Source organism: Cupressus sempervirens, chromosome 2, assembly GCF_028749045.1.
Source record: "Cupressus sempervirens isolate cs-2001-9-10 chromosome 2, ASM2874904v1, whole genome shotgun sequence".
NCBI classification, from domain to species: Eukaryota; Viridiplantae; Streptophyta; class Pinopsida; order Cupressales; family Cupressaceae; genus Cupressus; species Cupressus sempervirens.
Genome location: NC_143119.1, coordinates 63,170,716 through 63,198,070, shown reverse-complemented (window position 1 = coordinate 63,198,070; position 27,355 = coordinate 63,170,716). Strand labels below are relative to the sequence as shown.

The following is a 27,355-nucleotide window of genomic DNA, read 5'->3' as shown; positions in this document are numbered from 1 at the left end:
CATAAGAATTGCTCCAATCCCATCTCCTGACGCATCACATTGCAGCTCAAAAGGTATGGCAAAGTCTGGTATGGCTAAGACTAGATAAGAGCTCATAATTATTTTTAGTTCATCAAATGCTTGTTGTGCTTTTTCATTCCATGCAAAAGCAACCTTCCTAGTTAAATCTTAAGGGGGGAAGCAATCTTAGAGAAACCTTTTACAAATCGTCTATAATAGCTGCATAGACCAATAAATCCTCTAAGTTGGGTAAGGTTTTTGGGTCTTGGCCATTCTTTAATAACTTTGATTTTTTCTTCATCAACACTTACTCCTTCTGCATTGATCTTGTGCCCTAAGTAAAGAATCTCCTCTAAGCCGAACTCACATTTGGAAAATTTGGCATATAATGACTCTGTCTCTAAAATATTTAGGACTTCTTGAATGTGTTGCAAATGTTCTTCCCATGTTTTGCTATAAATGAGTATGTCATCGAAAAATATAAGGAGAAACTTCCTTAATTGCTGTCTAAAAATGTGATTCATGCATGATTGGAAGGTAGTGGGAGCGTTTGTAAGACCAAAGGGAAGTACCAAAAATTCAAAATGTCCATAATGGCATCTGAAAGCTGTTTTGGGAACATCTTCTTTTCTCATTCTAATTTGATGATATCCTAACCTTAGATCAATTTTCCAGAAATATCATGCACCATGTAATTCATCAATCCTTGGAATTGGATACCTATTTTTAATTGTTTTCTTATTTAGAGCTCTATAGTCGATGCACATCCTCATTGTTCTATCTTTCTTTTTTGACGAGCATCACTGAAGAAGCGAATGGGCTACAGCTTGTTTGGATGTGTCCCATTTCCAACAATTCTTTGATAGTTTTTTCAATCTCTTCTTTATATTTATGGGGATGCCTGTAAGGGGTAGTTATAACTGGTTTAGCTCCTTCTAATTTAATAGAATGTTCAAATCCCCATTTGGGGGGTAAGCTTGGAGGGATTTCTTCAAAGACTTTTTGGTGTTTTTCTAGAATGGGACGTATATCAATATGTATTTTATGTGTAATATTAGGTGATTTATCAAGAACTAAACATTCGGCTATCCATTCTCCTTGATTATGTCTGAGGATACGTTCAATCCTATTGCAAGATACAATTCTAGAAGACCCGTCTGGTAATCCTTTTAATACTATATCTTTCCCTTCATGCTTGAAGCATACCTCCAAATTAGGATTATCAATGGTGAAGCGACCTAGGGAGTCAATCTAAGGCATTCCTAGAATAATATCATTCTGTAATTTCACCACAAAGAAATCTTCTATAATGGTGTGGTTATTTAGAGTAATCTGTAGTTGTGGAATGATCTCCGTGCATTGATCAATGGTTTCGTTGCCCATTACTACCTTGAAGCCTTTCAATTTTTGAGTTTTCAGTCTTCTTTTTGTTATGAGGTCTTTGCTAATGAAATTATGGGATGCCCCAGAATCAATTAATGCGATTACTCTTTGCCCTTTTAATGTTCCTTTGATGCGGAATGGTCTCTTTCCTCCTTCTTGGGTGACCACTGCTAGTGTTCCATGCTCATTCTCATCCGTCTTTTGTCTTTTGTTTGGCCCTTCATCAGTACTCCCTCTTCTATCCTATGAAGTTGTCCTTTCTTACATTGGTGGTCCCATGCCCAAGGTTCTTTACATTTGAAACACAAACCCTTTTTTGATAATTTCTCTCTTTTCCCAATTGCTTCTTTCCCTTGACATTGGTGCCCTGGATTCCAAAGTTCTTTACAAAAATAGCATGGCTTTTTCCTATTTTCTTTCCTTTGTCCTTCATTCTTATTTTGATTTTTTGAGGTGTAAGTTTTGGATCTTTCTTTTGACACATTTAATTCTACCTTTCGAGCCTTTTGAATGGCTTCCTCTACTATTTGCAGCTCCAAGGGGTTTACTATATTTTTAATAGAATCTTTTAGACCCTCAATGAAAAGGTAAGAAAGTCTTCGTTGGGATATGTCAGGGACCATAACTGAAAGTTTTTGAAACTCATTTGCATATTCTTTAACTGTTCCATGCTGTCTTAGATGAGCTAGTTCCTTAAAATACCATTCAAGTTCAATTTGATCAAAACGTTTAATGAGTTTCTCAAAAAATTCTTGGTATGAGGTTACATGTTGATGGCCTAGGGAAAGAAGTCCATTGTGCCACCATTCATGAGCTATCCCTTCTAAATGCAGAATGAAAAATTGAAGGGCATCTTCTTTAGTCATCGGACTAAGTGTAAAGTAGAAGTTTAGTTTTTGGAGCCAAGCATGGGCTGTCATTTTTCTTGATCCATCAAAGTTGGGCAATATCATTTTGTTCACTTTGTCTTTCAAATCTTTGTTAATATATCTCCCTGTTCTTTTCGGGGCTTCGTGTTTTTGACCTTTACAAAATTCTGCAAATGTTATAAGTTCCCTGATTTCAGGTTCAAGGCTTGCATAGGCTCTGGCATTTTCAACTATACTATTACTGGGTTCTGTTGATGTGTGTTTTATGACTCACCAAACAGTAGAACAAAATACCAAAATATCTTATCCTCTCTTGAATAGAGTCTTGTGTATGCTAAAATTGCTAGAAGATCATACAATGACTTCAAAGTTCCTTTAATGCCAGGTTTTGACTATGGATAAGATCGGTGGTTGATGTGATTTGCTGATGATCACAAGGGGCCTTACGTGTTTATTTAGATTCATTTCAAGCCATACTGGATGTGGGAGCTATCCTAAGGTTTTCCAATGAAGTGCTTTTTTTGGAGTTTTCACAAAATATGCAAAAATTCAATAGGATAGGATTCAGGAACTCTATTCTAATCCTAAGGGGAGTGATAACAACAAATAGTATTCTAGTGAACAAATTCCTCAATTTACTGAATTCCGCTTCGCCAAGTTATACTACAACTAAGTGTGAACTGGTGCAATCTTCAAGGGTTATGCCAAAGATTTTCATATCATCGCATATGCCATCATAAAGAACAATGTATACGATTGATAGAAGCTAAGCATATGCATGAAAGGGGTTCAGGCTAACTTTGCACGAGGAGTTAGAATCACTAAGACGTCAAAAGTATGAACCAAAGGAATTCATCAATACACCATCATATTCTTCATTGCAATCACCACACATTAACTAGGCTAAACTTAATCTAATTGAAGAAATTTAAGAGAACAAGCAAGCACTAAGACACATCAAGTATTCACCAAACTCCAATGAAAACTTTATTATCTCAGTAACTCATAGCAACAATCTCATAAAAAATCTCCCTTTAAAAATGAGAAATGAGGCCTTTATATAGGTCCTCAACTACAATAGGTGGCCCGAATGATCACAATAACCGATGGCCAAGATTGTGCCACATCAGCCCTAATTAGGGTTAGGGCAAAGGAAAGGAATCTACATTAATGCAACAAGGAATCCATTACTGTAGTGGCTAATAAATGCCCACTATGCATACTCGTTTAGGAAGGAGTGGGGTGCAATAAATATCCACCATGCATGTCCATTACTCAATAAATGCTCAGTCTTCCTTGAATAAATTATTCTTGATTCCATTCTCTGAATGCATAGAAGTTTAACTTGGAGACCTCAATTCTTCATCAAAGATAATTGGATGCCATGAAATGATGATGGAGGCCATGTAAGCTCAAGTCTTTTCCAACTGTGTCATTTTAACTAAGATCCAACTTTGACTGACTTTTCTGAAAATCTCTCTTCGAACATTCTCGCCTTCTATGTACTTGCTTGGAAATTTATCTCCCTAAAATGGATTGGAATCCCTTGCTGATGATTATGTTACTCTAGAATTTCTTCATATTGAACTTCCTTCACCATGTTCTTGCATTTTTGGATTTGAACTTTGATCTTTGAACCTTGAATGTCTGGGACCGGATCACTTAGTACTTTGATCTTGGTACTAGAATTTTGGATTTGAGTGTCTTGAATTTCTAGAGCTAGAGCTTTCTTCTCCTTTTTGTTCAAATGCTTTCAATTCACTGTTATGCCTTTTCTTACATTTTGAAGAATTCCCCCTTTTTTAATCATCATCAATCATTTTTCCGATCTTGGGTACACACTTGAAGAGGGTGAAATTCAAGATCTGGGGGAGAAATTTCCAGCACTTAATCTTTTTTCATTTTTCCATGAAAGAGAAAGTTTCCAACACTCAACCATTTATTCTTCCATGAAGGAGGAATTGCCAACACTTAGCCAGTTTTTCTTTCATGAAGGAGAAACTTCCAACACTAGCATTTTTTCTTCCATGAAGGAGGAATTTCTAACACTTCGCCATTTTTGCTTCTATGAAGGACAAATCTCCAACACTTAGCCATTTTTGCTTCCATGAAGGAGAAATTTCCAACACTTGGCCATTTTTGCTTCAATGATTTCTAATTCTCTTGCTCGTGGAAATTTTGAGTGGTCATGGATTTTGTCCATGATGGAAGAATTCCGCAGCAACCATTTTTCTCCAAGGCTGGATTTTTTGAGAGATCGTGGATTTTATCCATGATGGAAGAATTCCGCAACAACCATTTTTCTCCAAGGCTGGATTTTTTGAGAGATCGTGGATTTTGTCCATGATGGAAGAATTCTGCAACAACCATTTTTCTCTAAGGTAGGATTTTTGAGTGATCTCAAATTTTGTCCATGATGGAAGACTTCCGCGACAACCATTTTTCCTATTATTTTCATGCCTTTCTACTTTTGGATATTTCATGGGTGATTCCAGACTTAACCATTTTTTTCTTGATTGATTGTCATGCTTGCTCATTCTTTTGGATATAGACACATGTACCCTTTTGGCTCTTTATCAACCATAGCTCACTTGTTGCAGCAATAGACCTGCCAAAAATAGACATTCTAAAAATAGTAAGTTGTCCCAAAGTCAAAATAAGGCCAATCTGAGAGGCAGTGAAATTTACTAAAAATAGACTTACTAAAAATAGACTTTCTAAAAATAATAAGTTGTCCCAAAGTCAAAATAAGGCCAATCTGAGAGGCGGTGAAATTTAATAAAAATAGACTTTCTAAAAATAGTAAGTCAAGACATTCAATTCTCAAACAAGCAAATAATTTCCATTCTCAGAGCCACCTGGACAACACTTTCCACATTTGGCCAATTCTACCAATTCTCATTTGAAAGAAGGAACCTTAGAAGATTGAGCCCAATACTACCAAGAACTAAAGCCAAAAGGACAAGACCAAGAGACAAAAGGGGGCCCCCATTTGCAATTGGGCGATGGTGTGAAAAGCCCACAACAGGTTGATCTATTCGTTCTTCTTCTCTAGGTATTTCTTCTCTTGGCAAGAAAGGAGGTCTTGGGATTCGGGAAGATGATGATTCATTACTATCTAGTTCATTTGAATTGATATTCTTTGCATGGGATGAGTTATTTTTGATAGAGTTTCCCATATTTTGTAAAGCATTTAGAAGGGCTTGGTTGGATTTCTCTATTTGATTTAATATAGTTTGATTAGTTTGATTATTTTGTTCCATATATGATCTGACTTCATTTGCTAGGTCATTCATTGTGGTTTTATTTGTCCTTCTCTCATAAGTTTCCAGAAGTCTTCACTCACAGGATGGCAAGATCGATGCTCTAATACCACTGTAATGTTCCCTTGATTATGGATTGATTTTCCTATTTCCTGATTCTACAACTGCAAGATTGTTAGTAACTTCATGAGTTTAATTAATCAAAGAAATACTATTGAACAAATAACTTAATGTTCTAATCTAACTATTTCCTTTCTCAAAGATGCGTTGTGATCTGATGCTTAGTTCCTAGGGGAGTTTTAGCCATTTGTGACTAATTCTCCACTAAGTATCGTCATTTCACACATTGACCCCTCTTCAAGCCTTATGGATGATCGTTCCCGAGACATCCATCCTTCCTAGAAGCTTTCGCAATCTAGGCCTTATGGATAACCTTGATGGTGTATCCATCCTCTCATATGCATATGAATTAATGCTTTCAATATACTGACCTTCAAAGATGTTCAATCTTTGCCTTGCTTCAGTTTAATATTCTCTATTGAATATCTTATTGAAGCCCTTCAGAGGTATTTAATCCTCTGTCTTAAATTATCAATGGAATAATAATGAGCTTGCTTCCCCTTTGCTGCTAATAAAAACAAGAGTTTGGAATATTGATCTTTAGCAGCGTCTTCCTTTTTGTCTCACTGGAAAGACTTTATCTTTGTCTTAAGACGCTTGCTATACTATGCCTGTACTGGTTCTTACTTTGTGCATATAAGTAATGTTATGGTCTGTTTTGTGGATGTTGTAACTGGCCCAAGTCGGATACACTGCGGATACTGGGAACCTTGTATATATTCTATTTCTTTGTATAATGTTCCTTGTGAGTTCTTAGCAATGTCATGGTGATTTTCCACATTCAACAGTAATGATGCTTTCTGACTATAATAATGGTGCTTTCCGCGGTTGTACCTGCGCTCAGAATTCTGGAGTGAGTCATTTTTATGACGGGTCTGGCAATGACGCTTTTTGTTGGCTACTCCTTAATTCCTTCCACTTCCTCCCTGGTTCGATGCTTCCTGTTCCGCACGATTGTGAGTCTTATATGTTTCCTGAGCGCGTCCAGCAGTCGTGACTTTTGACAGGTCTGTAATTAAATTGATTAATTAATCGATTTAGTTAACTTTCATTCCTCCCTTATTCGCCTATGTTATGTATATTATTCGTTGATTGTGTTATACTTTGATTTTATTATGTAATTTCAATAATAATTATATTGTTGAGTATTTTACAATTTAATCTTATTATTTAAATGTAATTACAATTATAAATATAGATATTTATCATTTATTTATTATTTTATTATTGTAATTGTCCTACAAAGTATTAATAATCTTGGTCTTGAGATTTTAATAATAATTATGAATTAATTAAAGTCAATAATGATACTTTTATTGAAATAATTAATTTTATTATTAAAAAAAAAACATATAATTTCATCTTGGAATAAATTTAAAAAATTGGATTTACTACATTAATAATGAAATATAATTTTACATGTAAAGCTCTAGGCTTCGCAGTGAGGGGTTATCACACACCCTTTGCACTAGATGACATTATGTGAAACTACGATTTGTGAAAATAGAAACAGCGAACTCGGCACATGATAAATACCTTGCAAGATCTGACGAAATGGTGTCGAATTGCTCTTCAAATCTTTTGCAAATGCTTCTGATGAGTTTCCTAATCGCCTTTAGCTCTCTTTGCTCTTTCTTGACTTCGAAATGATGTAAAATGAGCTGAAAATTGATCAAATACCCTTTTGAAACACTGCAATTAATGTTGAGTGCTTACACAGCTGTAAGCTCAGCATCAACCAATTTCAGGCTCACTCGACATCCACTAGTCTTTTTAGTCGTTCGGCAATCATTGTGAGCTTGGCATCAACTAGCCAGTCTGTTAGCTCGGCATCCTCTAGCATTTCACTTGGCAATCATAGGAAACTTTTCATGCTCGGCAATAACATGAAAAACTTAAATATTTTTCTTTGATTCCTAATAACATCTTGCATTTTTATTCATGCTTATGTAGACTTTTTAGTGCTAAATTCTTTTGAAACTGATGTATGATATAACTTATGAATATCAGTCTCAAATACCTCTTGATTGCTTAGTTTGATGAGGTGTGATCACCTGACCCATTGGGTGAAGTGATCCCTTCTCCACTTGATGTGCAGCAATCCTCCTTTTTCTTCCATGTCTTGTTCATTTCATTCCTAACATTTTCAATATCTACCTTGCCTTTTCCTTTAATATTATTGAACTCACAACTTGATGCCTTTGACTTTGTTGGACAATAGCGACTGATGTGACCAATCTTCAAACAACTAAAACATGTGGTTTGACTCAACCACCTTTTGTAGTAACTTCTGAAGTGTGTCCTAATATAATTCTCAGGAACATGTCCATACTCTTGACAATCATGACAATTATATCTTGTATTACAATCCCAGTTGTAAGAGTTGCCATTGTTCTTTACCTTTGTTTGTCTATGACCTCATGGGTTTGGATCTGCACTCAAAAGCTCTATGTCCATACTTCTAACAGTTATAACAATATCCTTCAAATCTTTGTGTGTGCATGGTCATAGTTTTGCATTCATATGCCTGATGACCTTGTTTGTTGCACTTATGGCAATGACCATGCTCTTATGCTTGACATTCTGATTTACAGTCTTGCTCTTGCACATCTTAGCTATATGTCCTTTCTTACCACAATTATGACAAGCAAGTTTGGAGTTCTTACCTTTGTTGCTCTCCTTTCTTCAGCACTTTTGGATGATTCTCCTTCTTCAATGCTAGTGTATCCTAGTCCAAATGTATCATTATTGGATCTACGGGATCTCAATAATTGTTCAAAGTATTTGATGGCTTCACTTGGTTTATTGAAACTTTCAGCAAATTTCTTTTCCCTTTTTCGGTCATTTTTCAATTGCTCATTCTGCAACTTCATTATTGTTATCTCAATGTCCTTGACATTCAATTAATAGTTGGCATTCATCATTTGACTCAAAGTGTCCAATTGCATGTTGGAAATCTTGGATAGCTCTGATGATTTCTCTTCCATTCTATTAGTCAAAACTCTTTTTATCTTCTTCAATCATGGCTTTGTCTTCCATAGCTTTCTTTTTCTATTCAGTCACCTCACATAGTAGTATGCCTTGTGATTCTTGCTCCAACTTGAGATTTTTTATTTCCTCAGCTTGGGCTCTGTTCTTCTCCATTAGATCTACAACTGCTGCATCAAATTCTTTGGAGTCTCCATTAGCAAATAGCTTGGTAGTGTCCATTTCTTTGTATTGTGTGTCATTCTCCTCAATGGCAATTTCCTTCCTTCTCTTCAAAGATTTCTTTAGGTCTTCTCTTGCTTCATTCAGTTGATGTAGAATGAGTTGTATTTTGATTCCCTGATTCTCCAACTTGTAGACTTCCATTTTCAAGATCTTTCCTCAAAGCTGCAAAGTTTCTCTTTCAGAGTACAAGGCTCTGATACCAATTGTTGGAATTACAATAGGAAAGGTAAACTTCTGGGGGGTGTATCAGTACTTTAAACTTTAATTCATAAAATATTCACCACACATCCATCTCATACATTCAATAAGTAAATTGAAATACTATGTAAAGCATATACATCTAAATCATGTAAACAAGTAAGCATTCACACATATATGATACCATATATGATTACCCAAAAACCCTCCAATGAGAAGATAAAACTGGGGTAGGGATGACACCCACAAATCTTCACTACTACAGTAATAAAGTGTATCCAATGAAGGTTAGAATGTTTGATCATGAAACATGATCTACCCTGTGAAAGGTCTGCCCTGTTAAAGGCTTACAAAGACTGTTAGGTCTTACCCTGCTAAAGGATTTCAACACCCTGCTACAAGTGTGTCTTGTTAAAGGACTTTAACTCACAATTAAGTAAGCACCTTGTTAGAGGATTTCAATACAGCCTGTTAGGACTACTCTGTTAAGAGATTTAGCTGATTCACCTGTTAGAATGACTCAGCATTGATCTTGCGGTTAGCACTCTGTTGCTTGATGACAGATCACCTCTAAACTGATGTATTCTTGATCCTTCTTGATCAGATGTCTCTCTGTTGTATACTATTCCCTTCTTCTGTTCTCCTTTAACTGATTCTGCAATGCAATTTCACTTCACAATTCCTTAGCCACCATGAATGCTCTATTTGCGTATGCAAAACTTCTCTCTTTGCTCCTTCCACGCACATATGAAGTTTAATGTTTGTCCTCCTTAAGAAGACTTAGGTGACTTAGGGTTAGGTATGAATCAACGGCTGCAATTCATCCATTTTGCCACTTAAACCTTCCCTTTACTTAATTGGATGCATGTAATTCATAGGGAATCCAACTTAAGATTCGTCCTTATCACAAAATATCGTAATTCAATCTTTAAGTCGGCTCAAAAACAGTTTACATTGTAGTTTGTGCCATTACAAACAACTATGTCAAAATTGTGTTACTTGGCATCTAAATGACTCGGCTCCTGAATCACTCAGCATACACTGTCTGCTCAGCACTTGAGTGACTCAGCATTCACTATGGACTCGACATGCACTGTCTTATACATATTGTGCTCGGCATGTACTATTTATTCAGCATGAACTAAGTAAATGACTTAAGTGTATAGACACTCACTTGTTAAAACCAATCTGAGATCAACAATTATATATATATTTCTTTCATAACTTATATCTCACATATATATAAATTATATATATTGTTAGGTTTATCCGATTGAAGCTACCAAACATCAAGAAGAATGACATCTAGATTTTGGCAGACCTTGTTTTCTGCTTTGGGGACAAGACTGAATATTAGTTCAGCCTATCATCCAGAAACTGATGACCATGCAGAAAAGGTAAACCAGGTACTAGAAGATTATACTAAATGGATCGGCAACATTGCTGGCAAATGTATCTTCCCCTAGTAGGATTTGCTTACAACAACTCATATCAATTTGCTATTAAGATGGCACGATTTGAGGCATTTTATGGATGTAAGTGTATAACTCCTATAAGTCAAAACAAGATTGAGGATCGAATCATTGTTAGTCTTGAGATGCTTTTAGAAATGGAAGAATAGGTAGTTCAAATCTGTCAGAGTTTAAAGGAGGAAAATGACCGACAAAAGAGTTATCCAAATGCTAAAAGAATTCACAAAGAATTTGAGGTGAGAGAAGAGGTTCTCTTAAAAGGAAAACCCCTGAAAAGTGCTACCAAGTTTGGTAAAAACACCAAGCTTGCCCCAAAATATGTGGGACCCTTTGAAGTATTGGAAGTTGTAAACCCTGTGGCCTACAGAATTGCCCTACCTCCAACCCTTACCCAAATACACAATGTGTTTCATGTATCTTATCTTAAAAAGTATATAGCCAATACTATACATGTTAGTGTCTGGAATCTCTTGCAAGCGTGAGATCCAAAGGTGGTGGATATAGAACTGCTCAAAATACTCGAGGTGAGTAAGCTTCACTTATAAACTCGGGATGTCACAGAGTGCAAGGTCCAGTAGAACCAATATACTGAGGAGAATGCTACTTGGGAAGATTATGATGAGATCTTCAAGAAATTTTTCCATCTTTTTCCAAGAACATGAACTATAGATTGATACTATTATATTGTATTTAAATTGAGACATTGCAACATGATGCTATTTGAGAATTTATGACAGTTATTTTTTTTCATTATGAATGTTTTCTTATTTATTTAATTACAATATCCATCAGGGATGATGAAACACAAGAGGGGGGGATGATCCCTATTTTCAATTCCTAAAAAGACTCTATTTAGACAATTAGACTTCAAGAAAATTAGTTATGTTTGGTTAAATTAGTTACTCATTTTATTCTCATGTGAAATGGAAATGTTAATTATCTTTTATATTCATGTGAAATTAAGATATGGGTTGAACATTATGCTATCTCATGATTTGGAAATGGTTAGTTTATAGGATTATCAGTTATGACAACTAAATTATATTTGTTGATGTGGAAATGTGCTTTCACCATGTTATTTTCTCTTGCAGGATTGCGGCGAAGGGGGCGAAACATTGACAAAAAGAGAATAGGGCACGTTCGCACCAATGTGCCACCGAGCTAACATGTATTAGTCAAACCACCATGGTTAGGGGAAGAAGGATAGGCAAACTAAATTATGCCAAATGACCACCATGAGCTACTAGATTGTCAATTCTAAAAAGATGCATAAATATATATTCACTTGAACAGAAAGCAAAGTAAAAACAATTGTTACCTTTGATTCGAGAATATGGATGCTTTGCAATCATTCTTGTGATGTCAGACATGATTTATTATAATGATACCCATATTTACGTACATTTGTACATGTTAAATATATGTATATGTATGCATGCATATATTTAAATATAATGTATACAAAAGAATACATATATTTAAAATATAATGTGTATGTATGTATATATGTAAATAACACGTACAAAAATATGTAAATAATATAAGTATTGTTATAATAAATCATGGGAAGGATTTTATTATTTTCTTCTTATGGCAAATTAAATTTATACATGGAGTCTATCAACGACATTTCATTCAACATTATTTCAGCCCCTTGCATTTTTAATTCAAGATTGCAACTCGTGCTCACCACCTTGCGTATATCCCATGCACGTAACTCCCTTTCTTGATCAATTCAAGACATGAATAGCCAAGCATCATTCTATTTTAGAAGAAATTCGCAGCTTCACACGGAATTAATCTCCTTTTTACTTGCCTTGTTTGCGTTTTCATATAAGTTATGCACAAAAAGCTTAATATTGTGCAAGCACTAAACAGCAGCCACTAATGATTAGATTTCTTAAGCTTGCAGTTTTGAGCAAAGGGAAGCCATCTTATTCTTTTTGCAATGCAGCTCTGTAAGGTCACAATTGTTATCTCTCCTACCCCATTACTATCATTCTATGGTAGTTTAATTTATCCGCATTTATTCTTCTTCCTACTAATAGTCCAAGCGGACAAGAATGATTATAAAACAGACTGTGAGTTGTATGTATAGTCATGTCGATTTATGGAATGAGTCGCCGGCTTGTAATGTTTACAAATATTTTTCTTACATTTGTTTCTTAGGGTGTCAATAAGAAGACCAGTTGTGTGAAACCACTTTTCATGCTATAGGAGCACCCTCGTATGTGTCGTTGAAAGCATGGAAATATGTTGAATTAGATGTGAAACAGCTAAGAAGGCTTACCGTTTTGTTTTTATGCCTTTTCCAAGGAAACTCTTAAAAGAATTTTGCAATTCCCTAGCATTGTTCCACCAGCCCAGTATACGTTGCGAATTACACTACGGACCATCAAGGAAGGCCATGTGAGGCCGAGATGTGTGGTGCAGGCTATGCAAGATGGTTGTGCAATTACCTGCAATAAAACAGAAATTTACATCGAGACCAAATTTGAAAGATATATGCTGAAAAAGTAATCTAGTTAGCTCATGGTGGTGAGTTGGGCAATGTCTTGTTTGTCAAGTTGACCGGTGGGTGATCAGGCACATAGTGTCTATGTAAATCCCTGGCCAAGGTAGGTTTAGTGGCTAATAATGCTGCTATGTCCACTAGAGGTCGGGAAATTCACAGTCGCATGGATAGGCTGTTAGGAGGCTTCCACAGTCTAGCCGGCTGAGGGGTTGACAATCCAACACCAGGATGCTTAGGTGGTAGGACGAGATTGTGTGTACATATCCTTCCCGTGCAAGGTAGGGCCATTCTCAGTTGAGAATGAGAGAGGATACACTAGGTCCATGGTGGGGAGGTTAAGTCTTTGGCAATGCTTCTCCTCTCCACCAATCCCAAGACTTGTACTAGACATAAGGGGTTTGCATTCTTAGCCTGATATGATTTTATTGATACTTGCATTTCCATTCATGTTTTCAAGTTCAGCTAGATATGTGTTTAAATATAGATGGAGTTACATTTATTTCTTTCAGTTTTATGAAATGATAGTTAAAATGTTTAGTTGGTAAATGGTCTCTCTTTCATACGTTTAAATTGCTATTGTAATTAAATAAAGGAAGCAGATCTTCATTTGTTAGTTAAGGCATTTCATGAGAGTCTATTAGTCTCTTATGATTCTTAATCCCATGCATGTTAATATGTAGTTAGTTTATTTTGAATGTTAAAATGTAAAGAAACTAAGTTTATTTTGAATGTTAAAATGTAAAGAAACTAAGGGGTAGGAAAGATGGTTGTTACAATATCCTTCCACAAACACCTCTAAATGCCAACTATGCCAAGTATGATCTCCTTCAAAATCCCAAGAGAAGAGCCACAACAACATCCAAAACTGTTCAACCTCAAGAGATCAAACATTGCATGACATCATGAATCTACATGGACGTAAGCCTCTCAAAAAAGATCTAGCTACTCCATTTCCCATTTTAGGAAATCAGCCCACTACCATCTCCTATTATCATCATAATTGAAAATACACCTAAAAGAGATAACCATTCTATCCATAACCATCGAACTGCAGCTCAATATCCATGAATATGAAAGAAAACATAAAGCACCTGAAATTAACATTGGGTAATACCTCTTAAGTAATAAACTGTCGAGTGCACCAAGGGTCTATTTCGTTCGTGGAATTGTAGAAATCGAGATGTCTACAAATCTCGATTAAGTCAAATCAAGGTTTTGCAAATCTTCATTCATATTTTTGGGATTTTACTTGAACCGTTTGTTTCACTCGGAAGATGAGTGTGAAGATACATTTTAATGCATAGGCTTGGGGTTAAAGGCAAACTCCAAAAAGTAATCAAATCTATTGTTTTTACACTCCTCAAAAAACATAACCAGGTTTTGATTTTCAATTCCTACTTGCTGGTAGAAAGTCGGAAAACCTAGTTTTGAGACAAAATTAGAAGTTTGGTATTCTAATTCCATTTTGGCAATTTTGAAACAAATGCAAAAAATTTCAAATCTGGATTTTGAAAAAGCCAAATCCCGTCATCTTCCATGAACCAAACGGACCCTAAGAGCAAGGAATGGGAATACTCCTCCAAGATATGCAAGTCATCGTAACTTATCCAACAACAATATCCTAATAGGTCTCTATTGAACTCAATCTGCTGAAATCTCATCAAGAGTATACATCTTAGAAAAGCGCTGACTAATCTCCAGACAAACTGCACTAAAGATAATAATAAAAAGTCAAACATATTTTTTTTTAAGATTCACGAAAATACAGTGAATTTTTCCCAACAATTTTGTTGTTTTCGATCACAAAATATGCAGATCATGAAGATCAAATGCTGAAAATTTCAAAAAAAATCACTATGTACTTGATTTTTTAAGATTTGGTCAACAGTGCATTTTGTAGGGAGGATAGCCGCGTCCTCTTAGAAATATGTCTCTCATATCAAGAGAACTCTAGCCTCGCCTAAGTCTCCAAGTATCCCTGAGCACCTGTAATCAATCAATCCCAAACTTGGAATGCCACACAACTTTGTCATGAAGTATCAAACAAATGATCAAAGTACTCGATACCAAGAAACTAAACCAAGATAAATGTCAAAGCTCCAACCATGGAATCAGGAACATAAACATGACAACATGATCTAAACCATCTCCTCCAAAGAGATAACATGCTCCAAGTGAACAAACCATGGTGTCAAGAAAAATGTATGAAGTCAAAACTCTAATTTCAAGCACCACAACACCTCAACCAAAGACTTTGGGAGTCCTTCATGGCTCTAAGACATTAGCATCTCCAATCACATGAAGATACCATCTCCAACTAGTGAACCAACGAATGTGAAAGACCCTTCTACAGCAATAGGGTCTAAGGCATCCTCCAACATCTGCAACACTAAAGAAGATCATCCATCACCATGTGATGAATATACAATCACTATTAAAGCTGCCATTGAAACGTGATACCGAGCTCTAGAAGCATCTGACACACCATCCCCCAAATCTGAAAATCATCTAGGCCCATGCATCACACCAAGTGAAACCAAGATTTCCAAACTATGGAAATACACTATGCTATAGGACCCCATAATCAACAATCCAAGTAATCACTTATAATCAATCCTCTCATCCCAAAGCAACACACCAATGCACAAGTGATGACAGACAAGACCAGCTAACAAGTCTACATAGACACTGGATCAAATCTTGTGAATATAAAGTCTAGACAGTCCACATCTAAGTTATCCCTCTGTAATTAAATGGGTGGCCTACCCACCTAACATCATAACTTGTAGATCCAATCATTGCAACATGCAAACCCACTATTACATTAGTGACATGTAAAAATGAGATCTCAAAGACAACAATCATGTAGACTGTTACTTGACTAAATCCTCTACAACTTAATACAAAATATTTTTGATATGGTTGTCATTGTTGGCAAACCACATAGGCAAACTGCCTAGGCAAAGCAAATCACAAGGAAGCGCTATAGGTGAATAGATAAGCCTTATCGGAAAACTAAGGTTACTATTGGTGCACAAGATATGAAGAGAGGTATAGGTGCAAAGGAAACACTATCGAAATAAAGGAGAGCTATCAATAAACAACACAACAGTTTGACGGATCAGAAGTATTATCATCACAGGAAAAGATACATTGAATCTAGATGAATGGCAGAAAGAAGGAAATGTGTCAAGGAATCATTCAAAATAGTTTATAGATAAAACTGAAAAGATTTGAGTGTTGAGTTTGAGGAAGAAATAGCAAATGAATATGGAGATTATTGGAGACAACAAAGCAAACAGTCAGGGAAGATATCCAAAGTCAAAACGGTTTATAAAAGATTCAAGAAGACATATTATGGAACCCTAATTAGGTTTAGGGAATGGTTAAGGATGAGAGAAGATATAAGAATGACTAAGAGTGGAAATAAGAAAGAGAGAGGAGAGGGAGCTCATGAAGCAATTGCTACATATTACCGAAAAGCAAGAGCAAAGAACAGAGGAATTGCAGAGTAGAGGAGCAGAAAGGATCTAACAAGCTTTAGGAGAAAGTGATTACAAGTCAATCTCTTGTTGATTTATTCCTAACAGTTTAGCAACAAGATTGTGAAATCCCTTTACCAAGTAGTCTTTAACCAGCTTAGAAGTTCTAATTAGGAACTTGTTGTAAATCCCTTAATCAGGTGAACACTGTATAAGTGGGATAAATTCTCTTAACAGAGTAGTCTTTAGCAGGACTTTAGATACTTCTAACAAGGTATCAGACACTCCTAACAAGGTGAAGTCATTAAGAAGATAACATTTATGTAAGCTCTTAATCGAGCACCTTATTACTATAGTGATGAGTTGTGGGTACTATCTACACTGCAGTTTTCCCTCTACCAAAGGGTTTTTTGCAAGACCAAAACATTGTGTCATGAGTTATGCATGTGAATGGTTATGTTTTAGGTGAAAGTTTTACATTTTAGTAATAGATATTAACTTATTGCATATTGGTAAACTAATCGGCAATACAGCAAATATCAGTAATAGTGAAATACAATCTATCAGTTTATGATTAGAAAGTTGGATAAGTGTGAAATTTGTGTAGTACTGATTCACCACCATCTGCCCCCCCCCCCCCAGCCCACAGTACCTTACCTGAATCTTTCCAATAGCTGGTATCAGAGAATTAGTTCTCTAGAGGGAAGTGTAACAACTAGAGAGTAGATCTCGAATAATGGAAAGAAGTTACAGGTATCAAAAGCAATTAGAGGAAGCCCTAGAGCACGCTAATGACCTAACACAAAACCTAAAGAATAAACTGAAGACTTCATTTGCAAAAAGGAAAGAACTGTTAGAAAAGTCACAATAAGCCTTGATTATCTTGAATAATTATCCTTTAGGAAGTGTCAATTCAGAGGAAGCTGATGCTACTATCACAGATGTGTTAAGACAAAATAATGAACTGCTTGAAGAGATCACTCAAATAAAGAAAGAGCATGAAGGTCAAGCCTTGAGAATGACAAAAGTATTGGAAAGGATGAGAATTGTTGAAAGTGCCAAAGAAATCCTTGAATCTGAAAAGAGAGACATTGAAGATATAATTAGAGATAAAGATTCCCCCCCTACAAAAATATTGAAAAGAGATCCAGCCACGAAATGAAATGCTAGAAGGTGTAGGTGACAGGAACCTACAACTGCAAGTAGAAAATCAAACACTAAACCAAGAGAATCAAGAACTAAAGAACAATTTGGAAGTGGAAAAGGAAATCAATGCCAGACTTGCAAGGTTTGAACAAAGCATGCAGAGGATTGATGAACAACTAAAAGGGCAAAGGAAACTAGGTGATATAACTGAACTGGGATATATTGGCAAAAGCAAATTGGAAATTAGAGAATCATCAAAATCTGGAAACAGCAAGAGCAGACCCTTGAAGAATCTAATAAAGGTAAGAAGCCCTATAAGCCTACTTGTTATAACTGTGGAAAATTTGGTCATACTGCAAATGTTTGTAGAAGTAGTCAAGTGAGTACTCCAAGAAGGACATCTTTTAATTGTTATTATTACAATTGGAAAAGTTTGGGCATAAAGCCTATAAATGTAGATCTGGAACTATCAGTAGGACACTGAGAAAAACTTCACTGAATACGGTTATAAATGCAATCACTATGGACACAAAGTTGAGGAATGCAGAACCAAGACAACACTCACAAGGAAGCCCTACAAACCAATAAACTATATGGGAAAAATAGGTAACAATCCTATTACATGTTTCAATGTGGAAAGACAGGACATATGACATGAGAATGCAGAAAATGAAATGAAGAAAGAAACTCTGAAGAGAGCAATGGGATTGCCATGCTACATTTGTCAAAAATTTGGTCATGGAGCATATAATTGTAGATATCAATTTTCTACTGATAAGGACAGTAAAGGAAAAGGAGTTGTAAATTAGGAACAAGTCAAAGAAGAAATAAGGAAGACATGGGTAAAGAAGGATGAAGATGTCACATCAAAGGAAGACCTTATGTCAGCCATGACAAGGAATTCATCCACCAAGCAAGCAAATGTTTAGGGACCTCGAACTTCACTGAACTCATTAATCAATCCCTAGAACATGAGAGCTATAATATCTATCGGCATGAGTAGATGCATTGGTGACTAAGCTATACAAAATTGGATTAAAGATAAATCAAACTACTGTAGAGTTGTTAAGATTAGAAGAACATCTTTGTGCTATCAAATGAAAAAGTGATCTATCGAAATAGAGAGTATTATCGGTAACTAAGCTTATATCGGTTATAAGAATGTTATCGGCTATAGCATTTAATGATTAGTACAAAGAGCCATTGAACACTTTACTCGCCATTGAACACTTTACCAGCCATTGAACAATTTGGTTAAGATTATAAGAACATCTTTGTGCTATCAGATGAAAAAGAGATCTATCGAAATAGAGAGTATTATCGGTGACTAAGCTTGTATCGGTTATAAGAATGTTGTCGGCTATAGCATTTAATGATTAGTACAAAGAGCCATTGAACACTTTACTACTATTTATTGAAATATCTAATTCATCATTGTTACATTATTCTCACAGAGCTACTATGCGAACAAAGATCTAGTGTGCAATTACAATCTAGAAAGTGATTCATATCAAAAGAGAAAGTTCGAAGATATCAAATCAATCGAATTTGCTAACCCTAGACAGAACAAGTGAGAAAAATTGAAGCTTATGAACAAAACTATGGCTACAAGTGTGAACACACCTGTATAGATTGAAAAATCACAAGAAAGCGAATCTGAATACCAGTTACAAATCGCTGAAAGCTACAGAAATAAATAGAGCTGAAGCACTATCCTGGATACCATCCCGAGTTATATTAACTTAAGATGTTGGGTTGTGTATTTAGTGCAAACACACTAAGATCAGAGATGCTGATATTAATGGAGCCTACAAAGAATTATGCAACGAGAATGGTATGCTAAAGGAAGAATCTTAACATCTCGAAATGAAAGGACTAACTCACATTGCACATTTACTAAAGAAATTTGAAGAGGAATGGATCAAATGTGTGTTGAGTCAAATACATAAAGACTACATCTGGCTAGAAGGAGAAAATCCAATTGAAATTAAAAAAGAGATCATTGACACAATTACTAGTCTATCAGCTATAGGAAGAAACTGTGCAAGAAAACTAGAAACCGTAATAGAGAATGAAGGATTGGTGAAATACAAGCAAGATCAAAAGACATTTACTGTGAGAAACATTCTAAACAAGGAAGTGAAATTCGACTCAATGGCTATTGGTTACAAGATTTATCAATCAGGCCAATTAGACAACATATCTAGTGGAGCACTATAGGTTGCATATGAAATAGTTACAAAAGGAAATAGGTGTGATTTAGCAGAGATAGCAAGAAATAAATTCATGATGAACCTAAGGAAAATCAAGAGTTGGAATGCAATAGAGGAATATCAAATTTGAGGGATGTTGCTAGTGAAGAAAAGAAAGTGTTGCAGGGGTAGAATTTGCTGATTTTATGGATTCTTTGCATAAGGAAGTGAAGTTGAGATTGGAACAAAGTAATCAGAAGTATAAGGAGAATGCTGATAAGTCTAGAAGACATCGTGATTTTGAAGTTGGTGATGAGGTAATGGTTCATTTGAAGAAAGGCAGATTTCCTAGCAGAACATATAGTAAGCTGAAGATGAAGAAGTTTGGACCTTGTAAGATCTTGAGGAAGTTTGATAGTGGTAATGCTTATGAAGTTGAGTTACCTGATGACATGGATATATCTCCTATATTCAATATTGTTGATTTGTATAAATACCATGAGTCAGATGATGAAGTTGTTGTATCAGATGATTATCTTAAGAAGCAGATTGAAGAGGTTGAACAGGTATTGAATCAGAGAGTTGGTAAAAGCACAAGAGGAAAAGATTACTATGAGTATTTGGTGAAGTGGAAGAACAAACCAATTGAAGATGCCACATAGATTTCTCAATCTGAGTTGGATTCAACTTAGGTTGTGACACTTGCATGATTCAAAAGAATCATTTCTTTCAACCCCGGTTGTCTGATGCAGGAGCATCTTGGGTTGCATTGCTATCCTACATGTTTTCTTGTTTTCCTTGTTGTTGTCGAGTTCTTTGTTACTGGCGAGCTCTTAGTTGTTGTCGAGTTCTATGTTACTGTCGAGTTCGTAGTTGATGCCGAGTTTGTAGTCGATGTCGAATTCCTAGTTGATGTCGAGTTCCTGGTTGATGCCGAGTGCCTATTGGTGTCGAGTTCGTGTATGTGCCAAATGTTGTCGAGTGCCAATGTTTGCCTTGGTCCTTCTTCGACCAAGCTGTTTGTGTCTGGTTCCAATTTGAGTCGTCCTTGCACGTATTTAATTTCGTATTTGCATTTAATATTTGTTGAGAGCCGACTTGTGGCTTGGTTATGCATTTAATGTAAGGGTTTATTTAGTTGGTAATTTGTAACAAGCTGACTTGTGGTCATGCATGTATTTAAAGGGATCTTGGGTAGAGTCTTAGGCATGATTGGTCGATCAAGAAGAGTAAGAAGGAGAGTTAGAATGCAAAGATCATCATTGAAGATCAAAGTTTGAATTGTAATGTTGGTTGTAACCCGCAAGGCTTTACAACTGGGCATGTATGTTAATGAATCGATGAATCAATAAAGTGTTTTTCTCTTCTATCTCCTTTGGTGGTTGTTCTTCATGTTGTGTTTCCGCTGTGTTTACTCTTGCAAGTGGCTTTGATAGCTGGGTGTGCCTTTGGCCCTAGCTTCTATAAATACTCCTAATGTTACCGAAAAAGAAAGAGCAAAGAACAGAGGAATTTCAAAGTAGAGGAGCAAAAAGGGTCTAACAAGCTTTAGGAGAAAGTGATTACAAGTCAATCTCATGTTGATTTATTCCTAATAGTTTAGCAACAAGATTGTGAAATCCCTTTATCGAGTAGTCTTTAACTGAACTTAGAAGTTCTAATTAGAAACTTGTTATAAATCCCTTAACCAGGTGAACACTGTATAAGTGGGATAAAATCTCTTAACAGAGTAGTTTTTAGTAGGACTTTAGATACTTCTAACAAGGTATCAGACACTCCTAACAGGTTGAAGTCATTAAGAAGATGACATTTATGTAAGTTCTTAATCGTGCACCTTATTACTGCATTGATGAGTTGTAGGTACCATCCCCACCACATTTTTTTCCCTCTAACCAAGGGTTTTCTGCGAGACAAAGACATTGTGTCACGAGTTATGCATGTGAATGTTTATATTTCAGGTGAAACTTTTACATTTCAGTAATAGGTATGAAGTTATTGAATATCGATAAACTAATCAACAATACAACAAATATTGGTAATAGTGAAATGCAATCTATCAGTTTATTATTAGAAAGTCAAGTAAGTGTGAAATTTGTTTGGTATTGATTCACCCCTCATCTTAGTACCTTACTTGAATCTTTCAACAGTAGACAACATGACTCAAACACCAAATCAAGCACAGACCCGATTTGCCAATTATGTCCACATCGAGCACCATAGTCTAGGAATCCAAAAAGCATCACCACAAAAATGTTAAGTGACTAATCACATAACAGCATCCCCATACAAAGAAAGAAACTGTCTCATCCAGAAACACCCTGAATGAACTAGGATCTAGAAAATAGCTCTTCAGTAGATCCACATAAAATCAAAAGCTTTTCCTTAATTGTGCAAAAACCTGCAAAATCACCATGCTCAAGAACACCTATGCACATCCACGCCCACTTCTCATCTGGAAGACTCAAAAGTCTAAAACCACTAAACAATCAAACTCAGAATAATGGACTATCATAGATGAGCATCACCATAGATTTTTGAGAAAAATCTATAAACCCCTCAGATCCAACAAACAAGAATCCAAGCCATGCAAGTACAATAAGCCAAGAGGAAAATGTAGTATAGAAACACCAGGCCCACTTGTAGACCAACTCCACAACTACCACTAGGACATGCATCCGACACAAAGAGGTTATCCAGAAGCTTCCAAATCATCTAATGATCAACTCCATAGCCTCTTGCATTCAATATATATAAAAAAGAGACTCCTTCCAATAGCCATGCATCAAGAATTATTTTGTTGTCAACCAAGAGCTCCAAATCAATGTCATTTCAACATGTCCAACTCCATTTTCTTTGTCTTCTCCATCCTTCAAAAAATGTGTGTTGCCTCCTAAAAAATTAAATCAACTACAAGATTTTCACTCATCAAAGGATTAATTATTAGCCGATTCCTTCAGATCAAATTCCTTCAAGATCTGCAAGCTAAGAAATCTTAATAGAAGAAATACCCAAAACCGGAAACACTATGAATTTTCACATGCAAGTAGCAGGCAATTCACAAAACTAAGCTTTGATACCAATTGAAGGGAAATGAGAGCATCCTAGAAAGCTATTTGAGATCAATATGTACATCCAGTAACCAATGATTTCTTCAATAGCTTCTAATAAGCAAGTACATACTACTACATCATACAAGTGGAAACAATCATAGCTGATTTCCCACAGTCAAAACCTTAAAGGAAGGTGATTGCGATTTACAAATCTAAAAATCTCAGCAGCATTATGACATACAAAATTAAAATTCTACAATCATGAAACTAGAAGAATGAGACCGAATAAGAACCATAGGTATTTGTAAAGAGAACTTGTTTAGGTAAAAAAAAAACCCGACTCCAAAATATCAAGCTAATGTATTATTCAGCAACAAATTATAATACATCTTCAGCCTTCACATGGAGATTTACATCTTGCTCCATCCTAGAGATAATCTGGCAACATACCCTGTGTAATGAACTCCTCATCTTTCTCTCTCACATCTCTTTAGCAACACATTGTATTTATAGAGTTTTCAAGCAAAAGGAAACTGTTTCTGAAGCATCTACATTCAATTATTTACAACCTTTTAGATACTTCCTTTGTGCACAACTCTTGCATGAAAACAAATTCAAGAGAATATGCCAAAAAGACAAAAAAAAAAAAAAATTTGCTTCAATTCTATCCTTGTAGAAGGTTTGATCTCATTTAGCATCTTTCCAAAAATGAATAAATAATTAACAAATAAAATATCCTAAGGTTGAGTCACCTTATCACAACAAGGCTGCTTGTCTGACTTTAATGGTGCATTCCCTGCTTCTCAAAAGTTAAGAGCTCAATGAGGCTTTTATTCTGGAAACCGGTTACTTAAATTTGCAGGAGACAATTTGCATTCCACTATGTACATATGTTGAGAGTTTAAATTGAGCAATCTACCAAATCCAACTATATGCCCTTCTGTAGTAGAAACCCATGTCCAAATCTCCCAGATTAAAAATACATGCTGAGTAACAAGTATGTACAAATTTGTGTTAATATGTAGAAATGTTCAGTTTGAATTGGGTGGACTATTACATCCAATTCTGGGTCTCCCGTAGGAGAAAGATTACATGCTTATATGGAGAAATAACGAGAGAGAATTTGGGTTTAAGCACAGCATCCATAAGACAAGACCATATGTCCGTGTTAGGTAAATATGGCCAAATACAGCAACTCCCATTAAGGAAAAGCTTAGAAATAATATATTTTTAAATATGTATAACTCAACTACAGCCCTCAGAGGAATTAAAACAATTATTATATTAAAAAAAAATGGTGCTCACTCAATGACGTGAGAAGTATGCCAATAAAAAGAATTAAAACATAACACAGATTCAATGGGAGAAGAGAAAAAGCAAAGGTACAAGCCCAACGATCCTGATTTATATCAAAACAAAACAATGCAACAGGAACTTATGTCAGTCTCACCATATGACTTACACCCAACATTTTCAATTCAACCTGACCAAAATGTTTGAGGCCTAGCAGTAATTCTACACGGGGAAATATTTGCAACAAGAAAAAGGAAACAAACTATTAGGTTTCCAAATTGACATGGAGCAAATTCATCCACTGACAATGTGAATCGCCCTAAGAATATGTAAAGCGAGATCAAGACCAGTCTTAACAACAGGAACTTCTCTCTACCTTTGAAAATGAACGAAAAAAGAAATCCTCACCTGGAGACCGTCGTCAAGTTGCATAAATAAACCAGTGCTTTTAATTTAATTGACTAAATTGTAATCCTCACAGCAGGAGCAAGCATAGGCTGTACATGATGCCATAGGGCTTAATAAGCCATCTGGGCAAGGGAGGAAAAGGTGGTCTCCTTGAATGGTGTTTATGTGGACAGCAAGCTTGGAATTTTTACGTTAACATTGGCTAGTTATGCATATTTGAAGCGCAAAAGTGCCGAGCTGTTTATGCCATGTAAAAGCGGGAGAATAGTACGACCAGAGAATCGTAATGTTTTTAATACTCTTTTGAAGGTTAAAGGTTGACGTGTTTTGAGGTTGGGTTATTCCTTATTTATTTATGTTGTTTAACAACAACAATTACAATATTCAACAACAAGTGTAAAGAAGTCAGATTTAGGATAAATCAATGAGATTGTATAAATTAACATAGACTATATAGTAGGCTAATATATTTTGGAATTTATGTTAAAGAATAAAAAGTAAATGTAAGAAATAAAGGTATTTAGTAATATGAGTGGAAAATGAGAGTAATATGATGTTTTTGAAATTGGATTTCTTTAATATTAAATAATTAATTTGCATTATGAAGGTTGGCTTTGAATATAAGTTCAAGTTTACATTAAGAACTATTTTGAAATAATTTTGATAGATTGTTCTTTTATTTAAAGAGACATAATTTCTAATTTTACTATCAAAAATACGTAACAAATTAATGTGAGTATAATTCAATCATACAAATGTTTTATTTTTTGACAATTTTTCAGAAAGATTGTGTAGTAATTTTTTTATCAACATTTTGGATCACACTTTGTGATCCATCATTAGGCAGATAAAGAGGGCATAAGAAGATCAAAAAAAAAGATCCATAAGTTGATCCATACAAATGCTTCTAGGATGAATGTGTAAACCTAGATTTCTTATATAATCCAAGTTTCCCCTTTCCAAATGCAAGTGATATTAAATGGATGCAATTGAGTCTCTTCAAAAAAGTCAACATCAATAAGTAATTGAAATATGGGTTTGTCTATCTCTAATTTAGAACGAATTGGTAAAGATTCATCGAAATTTGAATTTGAATTGTAAAATGATAGAGGTCAAAATCATACATGTGGGATTAATTCTTTGAGTGTGGACATGACCCGTCAAAGTCTAAAAGCAAACTAATTCAGAGATTATTGGTATACTTCCAAGTATATAAGAAAATGTTTATGGCTCAAAACTTGTGTTGAAAATAGTAACTAACAAGATATTTTAGCCATTATGACCCAAAAAAAATGTTGAATCAAGGTATGAATGAAAATTTTAGAGGTGAATGAGTAAAATGGTTATCATTAATTTTAAAAATACATGAGAATATTAACAAATATGGAAAATATGTAAAAAAGAATATGAGAATGTGTGTTAGTGGAAGTTTAGTAACATGACAGAAATACTCCAACCTTACAAGACATGGTGACATTTATTAAAATGTAAGTAGATTGTATCACTCTCATCAAAATGGGCTAAACTAAAATAGAAAATGACTTTGTCGTCACATAACATACATGAGGATCCTTGAATGAGCATGTGTCTCAAAGTATGAAGCACTCACAAATATGAACATAATGTGAATACCCTATAAGTAATGTGCCCTGCAAAATGTCATAATGTACATTTAGCGATTTTCACGTAATTTCAATAGGAACTTGCAAAAGAAAAGAAAAAGATTCAATTAGTAACATATGTAATACCATTAGCATCTAATGATGATAGAAATGGATAACTTGTTTGTGGATCCTAATATGCCCAACTATAAGCCAAAGATTCACAAATGAAAGCAACACCATATTAATTAAACACTTCCTCCTACATGCATGAACATGAAGTAAACAAAAGCAAGTGTAACAATGTACTCAAGAAACACTTAACTACATTGTCCCCTTATCTTCTAGGATCTTGTATTAATAATAGTCATCCCCAATATGATGTTTATGGATTCAATTATTTGAGTGTTTTTAGCATCATCATTTCATATCACATTCTATGATCCATCATCATGATGATAGAGTGCATAAGAAAAAAATGATTAAAGTTGAAAACCAAAGTTACTAAAGAGAGAGGGGGGACATGACAAGTGGAAAGTGAGACAAATTAACAAAAAATATGGACTAAAACATTGGTGCTCTCAAATTTTTAGCACGTGCACAAGATGTTATGAAAGAATGGAATTAAGATATGGTTGATCGATGGAGGAATTATGATAATGGGTGTATGAAGGAAATGATATGAATATGGTGATGATGGAAGCTATGCAACTCTTAAATATCACAAGAAAGTTATGGCAATGAGATAGCATAAGTTCTCCAAAGACACAGGGGTTCAAATGAGAGGAGAAAGTCTTATTCTATAATAAGTGGCTTGTATTAGAGGGTAGCTAGAAAATAATAAGAATAATGGAGATTAAAAGGTTAAAGGAAATTGAGGGATGATATTTTCTATTAGACTGCAAGAATTGATTTTAGCACTCTTTATTAACTACAATGGGCTTGGTAAACTTTTCAATATGACTAATGACAGTGGCATGACACATGTTCTAGTTTTTAGATATCGGTCAAAATTGTTGTAATTTGAGATGCTAAAATTCAAATTTTATCATTGATGTCAATGTATGTATCAAATATGTGTCAGTTTCTTTAGACAGACTATGATTATGGATGATACAAGTAGTTGGACATAGCAATATAGTCCATGTAT

At 35.2% G+C, this 27,355-nt stretch overlaps 1 protein-coding gene across 3 annotated transcripts in view; it reads right to left on the bottom strand.

Moving 5' to 3' along the window:
* Window positions 1-24,925, bottom strand: part of LOC149571065 (granule-bound starch synthase 2, chloroplastic/amyloplastic-like) — a 202,631-nt gene extending 177,706 nt beyond the window's left edge. Inside the window, exon 1 of one of the 3 annotated variants that reach the window (XM_089812644.1) lies at window positions 24,605-24,925. The gene's annotated coding sequence lies outside the window, so the exon portion shown is untranslated. The remainder of the gene's footprint in view (window positions 1-24,604) is intronic. The other 2 variants (XM_089812643.1, XM_089812642.1) reach the window with 2 other exon arrangements.
* Window positions 24,926-27,355: the final 2,430 nt, after the last annotated feature.